Source organism: Bos grunniens, chromosome 18, assembly GCF_055505025.1.
Source record: "Bos grunniens cultivar Pamir isolate PY7600 chromosome 18, Bosgru_T2T1.0, whole genome shotgun sequence".
Classification (NCBI taxonomy): Eukaryota; Metazoa; Chordata; class Mammalia; order Artiodactyla; family Bovidae; genus Bos; species Bos grunniens.
The window spans coordinates 51,185,894-51,200,251 of NC_141182.1; positions in this window are offsets into that span (position 1 = coordinate 51,185,894).

The window sequence follows — 14,358 nt, forward strand, 5'->3', positions numbered from 1 at the left end:
CAGTCCATGGGTGGGAAAGAGTTGGACACGACTGAAGAGACTGAACTGAACTGAAAACCTGCACATGGGAACCTGTCCTGGACTCCTTACCTGTGTTGATAGACAGGGATACAGTGGCAAGTCCAGGAGTTGAATCTTGCCCGGGAGTCAAGACCTGGTCCATCCCAGACTGTCTCCATTTATCTTCTCTGGGCTCCTAAATAAGATTTGTTTAATACTTTGCCACTCTGTGTAAGGTAGGGATTTTACCATTTTTGACAGGAAATGGGTTCAGAGAGTGAAAGTGACTTGCCTGAGGAGTAGGGAAGTACTGAGATGGAAAACAGCTCTCGCCGTTGCAGGCAGGTTGGGGAGGCAAGTTGGGGCTTCCATGAGCTTTCTCCTTCCCTCAGCTAGAGGGCTCGGCTGGGGTGGGAATAGGCTTTGTTTTCACGACCTTTCAAGATTTGGAACCCCTGCGGTAGTCGGGTGGGAGCTGCTGTTTGTCCTCGCCTCCCCCGCATTTCACCTCTCCCTCAGGCTCCCACCCTGAATTTAGGAATGGTGGGCCCCGCCCATTTACTGTACAAGATTCAGGCCCTGGCCCTGCCCCAACCTCCACACCTATGCCCACTTCAGTTCCCTGTTAAAGCTCAGCCCCGCCCCATTCCTTAGGCCTTCCCTACAGGCCCCGCCCCATTATTTAGGCCCCGCCCGCTCCACTTTTTTCAGGGGGGCCGTTGGGAGGGAAGTGTGTATTTTGTGGCACGTGCACACCGGAAGTAAGTGATCCTGACCTCGAGGCCAAGCGAGCCTGAGGCCTCCGGAGCCTGCACAGGCGCAGTGCATGCCGGGAATCCATGGTGGCGGGAACCTCGAGGCAGTGTCTCGCGCTTCCAGAATGTCCCGGAGCGTTGGCCTGGGCTTGCTGGAACCCGCGTCTGGTGTTTCCCAGAGTCCTGAGGCTGAGAAGTGGATAAAACTCAGGTTCTGAGAACAACCGGAGAGTTCAGAGAGCTTCGGAACTCTAGAAGGATTCTTTGGAGCAGGACGTAGACAGGCTGCAGCCAAGAGAAATAGGGGCCTGTGGGAGCTCAGAGGAAGGCGGACCATGATTTCACAGAGGAGATGAACCGGGAGCTGGCTCTTGAAGGACGAGTAGGAGTTCAGTAGACTGACAGAGAAGGGCCATTTCAGGCAGAGCGCGTTCCTCGAGGAGGCCTTGGGAACGTTCCTGAATGGGATGTGACAAGACAGAGTCAAAGGTAAGTTGCAATGCAGTCAGCCCCGCCCTCTCTCGGTCAGCAGTCATCTGCTACCACAGTAACGGCCGACACCCAGGGGCCCCCGACAGTGACCCCAACGGTGTGAGGTGGTTGGGGAGGCAGGCTTGGTGTGCCTGGAGCTGGGCCTCACATGTTCCCCTACTCCTAAGGGGGCCCCGGCCTGGGGCTGGCTGACCCCTGCTGGGGACACTGAGAGGACTCTAGCCTCAGGGTGCTGGTTCTGGACCGCTCCTTTTCTGGTGGGGGAGCCAGACAGGACGCCGTGGGTCACAGCCCAGAGTGGCCAGTGACTGAGATGACCCCCAGGAAGGCTTCATGGATTAGAAAGCTCCCTTTTCATTTGATGAAAAGTTACCAGGACTTCCCTAGTGGTCCGGTAGCTAAGATTTCAGGTTCCCAATGCAGGGGGCCCAAATTCCATCCCTGGTCAGGGAACTAGATCCCACATACCACAACTAAAGATCCCACATGCTACAACTAAAATCCAGTGCAGTCAAATAAATAAAATATTTTTTAAAAAATTACTGCCACCAGCACCAAGATACTTTTTAATTGTGAAATATAACATTCATAAAAGTGCATAAAAATAAATGTACAGTTGAAAAGCTGTTGTAAAACACCTGCCCCATGAGAAGACATCCATTAGTAGCACCCTAGTAGTCCCCACCCCCTTTCTGTCATGTGCTCCCTCCTGATCACATCCCTCCTGGTTCCCTAGCTAGAAATACTATCCTGGCTCTTAGAGTAATAATTCCCTGCTTTTCTTTTAAGTTTTTAGCTTTGTGTCACTCAATGAAATAGTTAATTTTCTCTTTTTTAACTTGATATAAATAGAATTGAACAATATGTGTCCTGTTGCCTTTGGTTTCTTTTGTTCAGTGTTGTGCTTGTGAGATTCTTCCACGTTTTGTTTATTTGTAGTTGACCCATCTTTATTGCTGCGTAGTATTCATCGTGAGCTTCGCAGGTGGCTCAGTGGTAAAGAATCTGCCTACCAATTCAGGGTTTGATCCCTGGGTCAGGAAGATCCCCTGGAGGAGGAAATGGCAACCCACTCCAGTATTCTTGCCTGGGAAATCCCGTGGACAGAGGAGCTGGGCGGACTATAGTCCATGGGGTCAAAAAGAGTTGGACCCAACTTAGTGACTAAATAGCTGCAGCAGTATTCACTGGATGATTATCCCACAGGTAGTTCATGCATTGCACTGGGGGTGAACATTGGGTTTTTAGCAGTTGGAGCTGTAATAAATAATGCTGCTGTGAACATCTGTACACTTTTTTTTGATGGACAAATGCTTACATTTCTGTTGGGATGTACTTAGAAGAATTGGAGAATTCCTGGGTATGGACAAGGGTTTTGGTTGACACTGCCTGATTAGTTTCCTATGACTGCTGTAACAAATTGTCACAAGCCTAGTGGACTAACTCAACGTAACTGTGTTCTCTCACTGTTAGGCAAGAGGTCTAACAGTCAAGGTGTTGGCAGGCCCGTATTCCCTCTGGAGTGTCTAGGTGAGAATTTGTTCCATGCTTCCTCCAGCTTCTGGTGGTTTGCAGCTGCTGGTGGTTTCCAGCATCCCTAGGTTTGTGGCTGCGTTACTGCAATTTCTGCTTCTGTAGTTACACTGCCTCCTGTTCTGTCAGTGTTAATCTCCCTTTGCCTCTCTTTTATAAGGCTACATGTGATTGCATTTAGGGCTCATGAGAATAATCCAGAATACCAGAATAGTCTTATTTCAAAATCTTTAATCACATCAACAAAGTCCTTTTTGCCACGTAAAATAACATTCACAGGCTCCAGGGATTAAGCCATGGACATTTTTTTTCTTTTTAAAATTTATTTTTATTTTGTGGCCCTGCTGAGAGACATGCAGGATCTTAGTTCCCTGACCAGGGTTCGAACCTGTTTCGCCTGCAGTGAAAGGGCAGAGTCCTGGGACTTTCCTGGTGGCCCAGTAGTTAAGAACCCACCTGCCAACACAGGGGACATGGGTTCAATCTTTGGTCTGGGAAAATTCTACATGTCTCACGGCAACTAAGCCTGTGTGCCATAGCTGCTTATCCCACACTCTTTGCCCAAGAACCGCGACTGCTGAAGCCCGGAAGCCTAGAGTCTGTGTTCCACAACAAGAGAAGCCACCGCACCGGAACTAGAGAGCAGCCCCCACTCGCTGCAACCAGAGAAAGCCCATGCACAGCAACGAAGACCCAACACAGCCAAAAAAAAAAGGGGGGCAGATTCCTAACCACTAAACCACAAAGGAATTCCCTTGAGGGATGTTTTTTGGCCTGCTACACTAAAAAACTTCTTTTCTAATGTGTTTATAGCAATTTACTATCCCACCAGCACAGAGTTAAAATTCTCTTTGCTTCACGTCCTTGCCAATACCTGGTGCTATCAGATAGTTTTTAAGTTTTTAAATTTTTAATTGGAGAATAATTGCTTTAAAATATTGTATCTGGAGAAGGAAATGGCACCCCACTCTAGTACTCTTGCCTGGAAAATCCCATGGACGGAGGAACCTGGTAGGCTACAGTCCATGGGGTTGAGAAGAGTCGGACACGACTGAGTGACTTCACTTTCACTTTTCACTTTCATGCATTGGAGAGGGAAATGGCAACCCACTCCAGTGCTCTTGCCTGGAGAATCCCAGGGACAGGGGAGCCTGGTGCGCTGCCGTCTGTGGGGTCACGCAGAGTCGGACACGACTGAAGCGACTTAGCTGCAGCAGCAGCAGCAGCACTGTATTGTATATACAGTATATCAACATGAATCAGTCGTAGGTATACATATGTCCCTTCCCTCTTGAACCTCCCTCCCACCCATCAGACACTTTTAATTTTGCTAATCTGATAGACATGTGGCAGTATATCATTGTGGTTATCTTTCTCCTCCCTGATAATTAATTTCTGCTTATTCTTGAATGAGGAATAGTAGATATTTGGGTGCATAGAATGGGCTATTATAGACAGGTGGAATAGCGTGTATGAAGGTCTCAGTAGTCATTTGCTTAAATTGAGTAAGAGGTTGCTTTTTTTTTAAGCATTAAGTTATTAAAAGCAAAAAAGTATGCAGAGAGATAAATGGAAAAAAATCAAAGATAAATAAGATGGTCCAGTATGAGGCTCTGGCTGGGCTGGTCAGAGAGAGGAACCAGGAAGGGGTCTGGCCAGCTGGCAGAAAACAGAGGGATCAAGGGAGTGAAGCTCTCTCTAAGAATTGATGCTATAGGTGTGATGACAGCAGAGGCCTGCCAGACTTGGAAGGCAGGTGCTGGGATCAGAGCCCAGGGTACAGGATTTTGAACATGGAAGACAATACTGTGGTTCAAACCAGGGATTTTTGAATTTATTTTTTAATTGAAGTGTAGTTGATTTACAGTTTCGTGTTAATTTCTGCTATATGCAAATGATTGTTATACATACATATACATTCTTTTTTTTATATTCTTTTCCATTATAGTGTAACATAGGATATTGAATAGAGTTCGCTGTGCTATACAGTAGGACCTTGTTGCTTATCTATTCTATACATAATAGTTTTCGTCTGCTAATCTCAAACTCCCAGTCCTCCCCATATGTCTTTGAGTCTTTTTCTGTAAAACCAGGGGCTTTTAATTTGGGATCCAGAGAGTCCTGTGTTACTATCGTGGCTCTGTCCCTTTATTAAATGTCACCCATGACTTTTCTCCTTCCCTCATCCCCCAAGTCATTCAACAGTCATTTACCAACATGTACTTCTCTTGTAGGGCAATGCCAAAGAATGTTCACACTACCGTACAATTGTGCTCATTTCACATGCTAGTAAGGTTATACTCAAAATCCTTCAAGCTAGGCTTCAACAGTGCATGAACTGAGAACTTCCAGATGTGTGAGCTGGCTTAGAAAAGGCAGAGGAAACATATCAAATTGTCAGCATTCGTTGGATCAAAGGGAAAGCAAGGGAATTCCAGAAAAACATCTACTTCTGCCTCATTGACTCTGCTAAAGCCTTTGTGTGGATCATAACAAACTGTGAAAAATTCTTAAAGAGATGGGAATACCAAACCACATTACCTGCCTCATGGGAAACTTGTATGCAGGTCAAGAAGCAACGGTTAGAACCTTATATGGAAAAACTGGTTCAAAACTGGGAAAGGAGTAAGACAAGGCTGTATATCGTTACCCTGCTTATTTAACTTCTATGCAGAGTACATCATGCGAAATGCCAGGCTGGATGAATCACAGGCTGGAATCAAGACTGCCAGGAAAAATATCAACAACTTCAGATATGCAGATGATATGACTCTAATGGCAGAAAGCGAAGAGGAACTAAAGAGTCTCTTGATGAAGGTGAAAGAGGACAGTGAAAAAACTGGCTTAAAACGAAGTCTTCAAAAAACTAAGATCATGGTATCGGGTCCCAAAACTTCATGGCAAATAGAAAGGGGAAAAGTGGAAACAGGGACAGGTTTTATTTTCTTGGGCTCCAAAATCACTGTGAATGGTGACTGCAGCCATGAAATTAAAAGATGCTTACCCATTGGAAGGAAAGCTGTGACAAACCTAGACAGCATATTAAAAATCAGACATCACTTTGCCAACAAAGGTACATATATTCAAAACTATGGTTTTTCCAGTAGTCATGTATGGATGTGAAAGTTGGATCATAAAGAAGGCTGAATGCAGAAGAATCGATGCCTTCGAACTGTGGTGTTGGAGAAGACTCTTGATAGTCCCTTGGACTACAAGGAGATCAAACTAGTCAATCCTAAAGGAAATCAACCATGAATATTCATTGGAAAGACTGAACGTTGAAGCTGAAGCGCCGATGCTACCTTATGTGAAGAGCCAATTCACTGTAAAAGACCTTGATGCTAGGAAAGATTGAGTGCAAAAGGAGAAGGAGGTGGCAGAGGATAAGATGGTTAGATAGCATCATTTACTCGATGTACATGAATGTGAGCAAGCTCTTGGAGATAGTGAAGGACAGGAAAGCCTAGCATGCTGCAGTTCATGGGGTCGCAAAGAGTTGGACACGACTGAGCAAATGAACAACAGCAACTTCTGTTGTAGCTACTACAGGATGGGTTAGATCCTGTCCCATTCTTGACATGCTCTGGCTTTGTGGGGAATGTGATCACTGTGGGCATTTCCTTGTCTTTTTAATGATTTAAAAAATATTTATTTATTTATTTGGTTGCATCAAGTCTTAGTTGGGTCTTGCAAGGTCTTTTGTGGAGGGGCACAGACTGTGATTGTGGCAGGCAGACGTCCATGGTCTCCAAGCCCGGGTTATGGAGCACAGGGACTCAGTGGTTGGATTATGCAGGCTTAGTTGCCCCATGACATGTGGGGTCTTAGTTCCCTGACCAGGGATCGAGCCCACGTCCCCTGCATTGCAAGAGGAATTCTTAACCACTGAGCCACCAGGGAAGTCCTGAGGGCATCTGAAAGGGACATTCAAGGGGCCATGGGAACTCAGATGAGGCAGACACTGACTCTAATCTGGCTTCACAGAACCCAGGCTTCCTTGAGCCTTATGTCCTCGGGTTCTACCACCCTCTGTTCCACCTCCTCATTGACATCTGTGGACTCCTCGGTTCCTTCTCCTTCCTGAAGACTCTAGCACATCGTCACAGACCTCCTTTCCACGCCAGCTCCTGCCATTCTGCTGGGATCCTTAACCTCTGTGTGATGACCCATCCTTCTAATTATCTGGTCTCTTGGTCTTTCCCACCTCATCCTCAGTGACCTTCTTCCCACGCCAGCCACCACTGCCATGACCACACCTTGGCCTTAGTCATTACCCGGAAGTACAGGGCACATAGTGAGCGTTTACCATGCACTTACACCACATGCCAGGCCCTGTGCCAAATGGTTTACATGTTTACTCCTCACAAAAACCTGTAGTGTTGGTATTTTAAAGATGAGGATACACACTCAGAAAGGTGAAGTCACTTCCCTGGGTGACACATTTAGTAAAGGGCTGAGCCAAGATTGTATTAATAACACAGAACTCTCTGGGTCCCAAATTAAAAATCCCTGGGTCTTAACCACAACCCTGTTCTGTCTTCCATGTTCAAAATCCAGTACTCTGGGCTCTGATCCCAACACCTGCCTTCCAGGTCTGGCAGGCCTCCACTGCCATCACACCTGTAGCACCAACTCACAGAGAGAGCTCCACTGCCTTGATCCCTCTGTTTCCTGCCAGTTGGCCAGATACCTCCTGGCTCCTCACCCTTCTCTGCTCAGCCAGGATCTCACGTTGGACCATCTGATCTCTCTGGCTAGCTCTCTAGCTGTCAGGGTCCCAGCGGGAAACAGAGGGCTCCTACAGCTGGGATTTTGAAGATAATTTAACGAAGGGACTTTTGCAGAGAGTGTGGGTCAGGTTGAGAGAACCAGCAAGGGAGGTGAAGGCAGTAGGATGTTGGGGCCCCTCCGTGGTCTGCAGGGGTGAGGAAGGGAAAGGGTGTTACTGGAGCATGGTGAGACCATGGAGCATACCTGAGCGGTGTGGAGGGTACGGTACTGATCCAGAGCTGGGAGCAGGAGATGAAAAATCCAGAACAATGCTTCCCCACCCCCTCACCCCACTCTCTAATGTCCTGCTGGTGCTGTCCCTGAAGGACCCAGTTAGAAGTCAGGGGGCAAGGGAGCCCGGATAATGCTGTCCATATGGGCTGAGAAGGGCGGAGGTGGGCCTGGAGGGGGCAAGGGGAAATGGCCAGCACGCTCTTGACTCCTGTGCGCCCTAGCCTCTGCCTCATCATCAGCACACCCCTACCCTTGCTTCGAGATTGGCTCAGAGGAGAATGCTGGCACGTCCAGTGGTTAAGAACCTGCCTTCTGATGCAGAGGACACTGGTTCAATCCCTTGTCTGAGAAGATTCCACATGCTGTGCAGCAATAAGCCCATGCGCCACCACCACTGAGCCCACGCTCTGGAGCTCATGCACCGCAGCTGGAGAGTAGCGCCTGCTCTGTATAACTAGAGAAAGCTCGGGCGCAGCAACAAAGACTCTGTGCAGCCAAAAAAACACAAATGGTGAGAAATGATACATACAGGTGCCACTCCGACTTCTTGGTCAGCCCTCTCTCTCTGTCACCACTCTCCCATGAGCATCCCCCAGCGCTCCCCTTTCAGTCTCAACACATAAAAGTAAGGCTAATCAGTCATGCATTTCCTTCAGCTTCCTATATACACCCACAGGAATTCACACCCAGATTTACTTCACTGCTCCATGCTCTGTGCGAGTGCAGCCTCTCCACCCATGCATCACCTGTCATCATAACTCCCAGAATATCACTCCATCGTTCTTCCCTTCTCAGCTTCAACAGTCCTTCCTTCCCTCTCCTCCTTCTTAGCTATAAATATGTGCAAATTTTTACCATTAAAAAAAAAAACGAACTGAAAACCTCTCCCTCCCTTTACTTTGTGCTCCCTCTAGTGCCTGTCCTTTGTGTTTCTCTTCATCCCACCCAGAATTATTCTTCTTTTTAAAAATATTTATTTGGCTGCACTGTGTCTTAGTTGCAGTATGAGGGAATCTTAGTTTCAGCATGTGAACTCTTAGTTGCGGCAGGTGGGATCTAGTTCCCTGACCAGGGATTGAACCTGGGCCCCCTGCAATGGGCGCCTTAACCACTGGACCACCAGGGAAGTCCCCCGCTAAATTTCTTAGAAGAACAAATGTGAGTTAGCGTTCTTTGGCTACAAACAATAGAGACTGACTTGCTAATTTAAGCAAACAAGGAATTTATTAGAAGGAAATGAAGGTGACACACACAGTGGAGGAAAGATGGAAAAAACAGGCTTTGGAAAAGGCTGGAACCAGGGCAGGGGCAGGAATCAAGAAAGGAGGAAAGAATAGCTGTATGATTCAGCTCCAGCCAGGTTCAGGCATCCTGTCACGTCAGCTCACAATTCAAATTCCAGGGAGAGCTTCTGATTGGTGTAGTTTGAGTCATGTGGCCCTCCCTTTGGCCTGTGGAGGGGCTGGGCACCCTGACGGACACAGCCTCATGAAATCCTATCCCGTAGGCCATGGGTGGTTGCTCAGAGAAAAATCAGGGAGCTGTTGTAGCCGATGGGGAAATGGACGCTGGGCGGGCAGAATTAACAGACGTCCACTGCTCGCCGGCCCCAGCTTTCACCTCCCATTTGAGTCTCCACTCACGGAAACCATTTGCACCGAGCGTGTTAATGACCTTCTCTTGCCAAACCCAAGGACATTTTTCAGTTTTTGTCTGCAGTTTTTAATTCCATTGACCAGTGCCCCTCTTTTGAAAATTTTTCCTCCCTTGGCTTCAGCATAAGAAATCAACCCAAAACTTAGCTTCTCAAAATAACAAACATTTGAGGACTTCCCTGGTGGTCCAGTGGTTAGGAATCTGCCTTGCAATGCAGGGGATGTGGGTGTGATCCTTGGTTGGGGATCCACATGTCGAGTGGTAGCTACTGAGCCCACATGCTCTAGAGCCGGTGCTCTGTAACAAGATAAGCCTGTGCACCACAACTGGAGAAGCCCGGGGCACTGCAAGGAAGGCCCAGCACAGCCCCACCCCCCAAAAAAAACCCTAACATTGACTGTCTCATAGTTTGAGCAGGTCAGAAATCCATGAACAACCTAGCTGAGGGGTTGTTGTCTCTTCTGAAGGCTTGGGTTGTGTGAGTGTGGATGGATAGCGTGGCCTAGGAGAGAAGGGGAAAAATAAAGACATGCACACATGCCAGGAAGCTGTGCACGTTAAGTCGCTTCAGTCATGTCCAACTCTTTGCAGGCCCTTGGACTGTAGCTTGCCAGGCTCTTCTGTCCATGGGATTCTCCAGGCAAGAGTACTGAAGTGGGTTGCCATGCTCTTCTCCAGGGGATCTTCCTGACCCAGAGATCAAACCTGCATTTCTTATGTCTTCTGCATTGGCAGGTGGGTTCTTTATCATTAGCTCCACGTGGGAAGCCCACAAGGCAGCTGTGGTCCTCTTTTCTTTTTTTTGGCTTGCAGGCTTTTAGTTCCCCAACCAGGGATTGAACCCCGGGCCCTCAGCAGTGAGAACAGGGAGTTCCTCACCAGGGATTTCCCAGTGTGATCTTTTTTAATAGCCTAATCTTGGAAGTGACACCCCATCACTTTTGCCATATTCTGTTTATTAGAAGTGAATCACGGGACTTCTCTGGTGGTCCAGTGGTTAAGACTCTGCACTCCCAATGCAAGGGGCCCAGGTCTAATTCCTGGTCAGGGAACTAGGTCCCACATAACACAAGTAAGAGTTCATATGCTGCAACTAAAGATCCTGCATCCCGCAACAAAGATCGAAGACCCTGCGTGCCACAACTAAGACCCAGAACAGCCATATAAACAAAGAAAAATAAATATTAAAGGAAAAGAAGTGGGTCATTAGGTCCAGCTCACACTCACAGGGAAGGGATCCCAGAAGTGCACGAACACCAGGAGGTGGGGGTCACGGGGCCTCTTAGGGGCTGCCTACCGTAGTTTCCCTGGTGCCTCAGATGGTAGAGAATCCACCTGTAGTGTGCGAGATGCAGGTTCGATCCCTGGGTCGGGAAGATCTCTGGAGAAGGGAATGGCTACCCACTCAGTATTCTTGCCTGGAGAATTCCATCCACAGAGAAGTCAGGCAGGCTACAGTCCAGGGGTGGGGGATGCAAAGAGACGGACACAACTTTCACTTTTCAGCATAGCTTCCATGATGTAGTGATTCTCCTTCCTTCCCAACAGCTTTTCTAGTCCAGGTAGGGGTTCCTCTTACTCTGCCCACCTTTGAAATATGGCTCTTCCCCTGGGCTCCTTCCTTGGTCCATAGCTCTCAGTCTACATATTCTTCCTGAGAGGCATCATCCATCCTCGTGAATTCAGCTATCACCTGTCTGCTGCTGATGCCCAAATCTTCAGTGCCGACCTGTCTCTGTGATACTGCACATAAATATATCCTAATGTTGGCTGCAAAGCCAACACAGACTCATATCCCATGAGCACCTCAGACATAAGAAGTTCCATAAAGAACTTCATTGGATAAGTTCTGTGCCACCTTTCATTTTCTCCCCAGTCAGCAGATGGGACCTCCACACACTCAGGCATCCAGCTGAAGAGTGAGGCCCTGACACCATCTCTCCCTCACACTCATATCAAACACGAAGCCTGGCTGATTTGGTTCACCTCAAGGTTTTTCCAGCCCACGCCCTCTTCTGTGTCCTTGGTACCATTGTCGTAATACCAGCTTTTAGCACCTCTAGCCTGGGCTATTGCAACAACTTCCAGATTTTTCAGGCTTCTTCCTCCTTATGCTTGCGCCCTCTCAAAAACGCAAAGCTGCCTTGAAACAAACTCCATGGCCTCCGAGATCAAAAGATGCGTAATGCCCGGGCCTCCTCCAGCCTTTCCAGAAGCATCTTTCCTTCACAGCTTGTGCTTTAGTGATAGCCCTGACTGCCCGCACCCAGCCTGCTCTGCTTCAAGTGTCTTTTTGTTGTTGTTGTTGTTCATACCGTCTCTCTGAGTTTCATGCCACCTCCAACTCAGGAGAATGAGTTCCCCTTGAAAACTGAGGAGAATTTGAGCTCTTTAAAAAAATATATTTATTTATTTGTCTGAGCTGGGTTTTAGTTGCAATGTGTGAACTCTTACTTGCATTACATGGGATCTGGTTCCCTGACCAGGGATCAAACCTGGGTCCCCTGCTTTGGAATCACGGAGTCTTAGCCACTGGACCACCAGGGAATTCCGAAGAATTTGAGTTCTTGAGGGCAGGAATTATATTCTCTCCTGCTTTGCATCCCTAGCAGCTTCCATGGAAGTCACACATATAGGTCACTCAGTTTGTGTATTGAGTGGAAGAATGTATAAACTGGAGATGGACAGTAGCATAGGATATGGGAGCTGGCTCTTCAGGTCTAATAGGTTAGCCAGTGGGCAGAAGAGTGGGAAGGACATCCTTTTTTAAAAAAAAATTGTTTATTTGACTGTCCCAGGTCATTTTTTTGTGTGTGTGTGTGTGTGTAATAAAGTTTTATTAAAGTATAAAGGAGATAGAGAAAGCTTCTGACATAGGCATCAGAAGGGGGCCCAGGTCATTTTTAATAGATTTTTTAAAATTACTTAGCTAATAAGTTGGTTTTGGCTGTGCTGGGTCTTCGTTGCTGCCTACAGTTTTTCTCTGGTTGCGGTGAGCGGGGGCTGCTCTCTGCTGCTCTCGAGTTGTGGTGCTCGGGCCTCTCACTGCAGGGGCTTCTGTTGAGGAGCACGGGCTCTAGAGCGCAGGCTCAGCAGTTGTGGTGCATGGGCTCAGTACTTGTGGCACTTGGGCTTAGTTGCTCCGAAGCATGTGGGAACTTAGTTCCACCGGGGATTGAACCTGTGTCCCTTGCACTGCAAGGTGGATTCTTAACTACTGGACTACCAGGGAATTTCTGGGAAGGGTATTCTAATTATAGGGAACTGCATGTACCAAGGCCAAGAGGTGAGAGGAGTCAGATTCAAGGAAGTGATGGTGGTCTGGTGTGGTTGATAGGATACGTGGTAGGAACTGGAGGGGACCAAAGCCAGATATTGCAAAGGTCGTGGAAAGCTGGCTAAGGGGTCTGGCTTTTGTTCTGTTTGCAACGGGGAGCCCTGGAAGAGTCTGACTCAGGGAGCGGTTTCATCAGAGCCATGTTGTAGAAAGATCACCCCAGGGGTCAGACTGGACACTGGGAGACCAAGTGGGAAGCGGTGCACCGGCCTGAGCAGGAGGTGTGGAGGCCTGAGCCAGGACACTAGGGGCAGGGGAGAGCAGAGGAGATGGACTTGAGAAATATCAGGTTGAAGTCTATGAAACTGCTCATTTGTAAGGAAAAGCTGATGAATGATTGGTAATTTTCGTATGGTTCATCGGGTTTTTTTTCTTTTTTAATTTATTTTTAATTGGAGGATAATTGCTTTACAATGTTGTGTTGGTTTCTTCTGTACAACAAGGTAAATCAGCCATAAGTATACATATGTCCCCTCCCTCTTGAGCCTCTCTCAACACCCATCTTTTTTTTTTAAGTTATTTTTTTCAGTTGGTTTTTACATTGTATTTATTTTATATTGGAGTCTAGTTGATTAACAATGTTGTGTTAGTTTCAGGTGTACAGGGAAGTGATTCAGTTATACATATCCGTGTATCTATTCTTTTTCAAATTCTTTCCCCATTTAGGTTATTGGAGACCATTAAGCAGTGTTCCCTGTGCTATACAGTAGGTCCCTGTTGGTTATCTGTTTTAAATATGGCTGTGTGTACATGTCAGTCCCAAACTCCCAATCTATCCCTCCCCTGCCCCCTCAGTTTATCTTAATATTAAGGAGGTAAGTGAACTGAATTGGATTTTGAGCCCAATTTGGATGTAAGCATGAGGAGGAGGCTGTCAGGCTTGAGGGACATTTTTCTTGAGTTGGTTGCCAGATCGAATGGAGCTGCTAACATGGGGAGAGGGAATCCAGGTGTGTGTGTGTGTGTGAGCATGTGTGTGGGGGGCATGATGGGGAAGAGGCATTTCAGTTTGGACTTGTTGATTTTGAGGTGCCTTTGGGACCCCCCATGAGGTGGCTGGATATCTGGCCTGAAGCTTAGGAGAGAGCAATAAGCTGGGGACAAATTTGGGGTTACCAGCAGAGAGAAGACAGTTTCTGGGAGAAGAGCCCAGACAGCAGGAAAACCAAAGGAGTGAACTTTCTTAGATGTGAAGAGGAGGATTTTTAAAAGATAGTTGTGTGCTGCAGAGAAGGAAAGTCCCGAAGGATTGAAAAGCGCCTGTTGGATTTAGCAAGGAGGAGGCCATTTGGAGGGGGGACACTAATGGGCGTGGCCTGGCCTGGGCTCTGGAGTGGCAGACTAGGGCCTGGCCTGGGCACTGTCCCTTCATCCTCAGTAATGCATGACTGTAGCCACCAGGGGGCAGTGGCCACACAGAATCCAGGTCGGAGGGATCCACTGGGACCTGCAAGCTTGCAGAGATGTGAGCTGTGGGCACAGACGGTGGGGGGTGTTGCTGGCCCACTGTGAGGGCTGTTGCCTGGTGGGGAGGGACGTTCCCACGTGAAGGGAGCAGGGAAGAAGTTCCAGAAGGGCAGG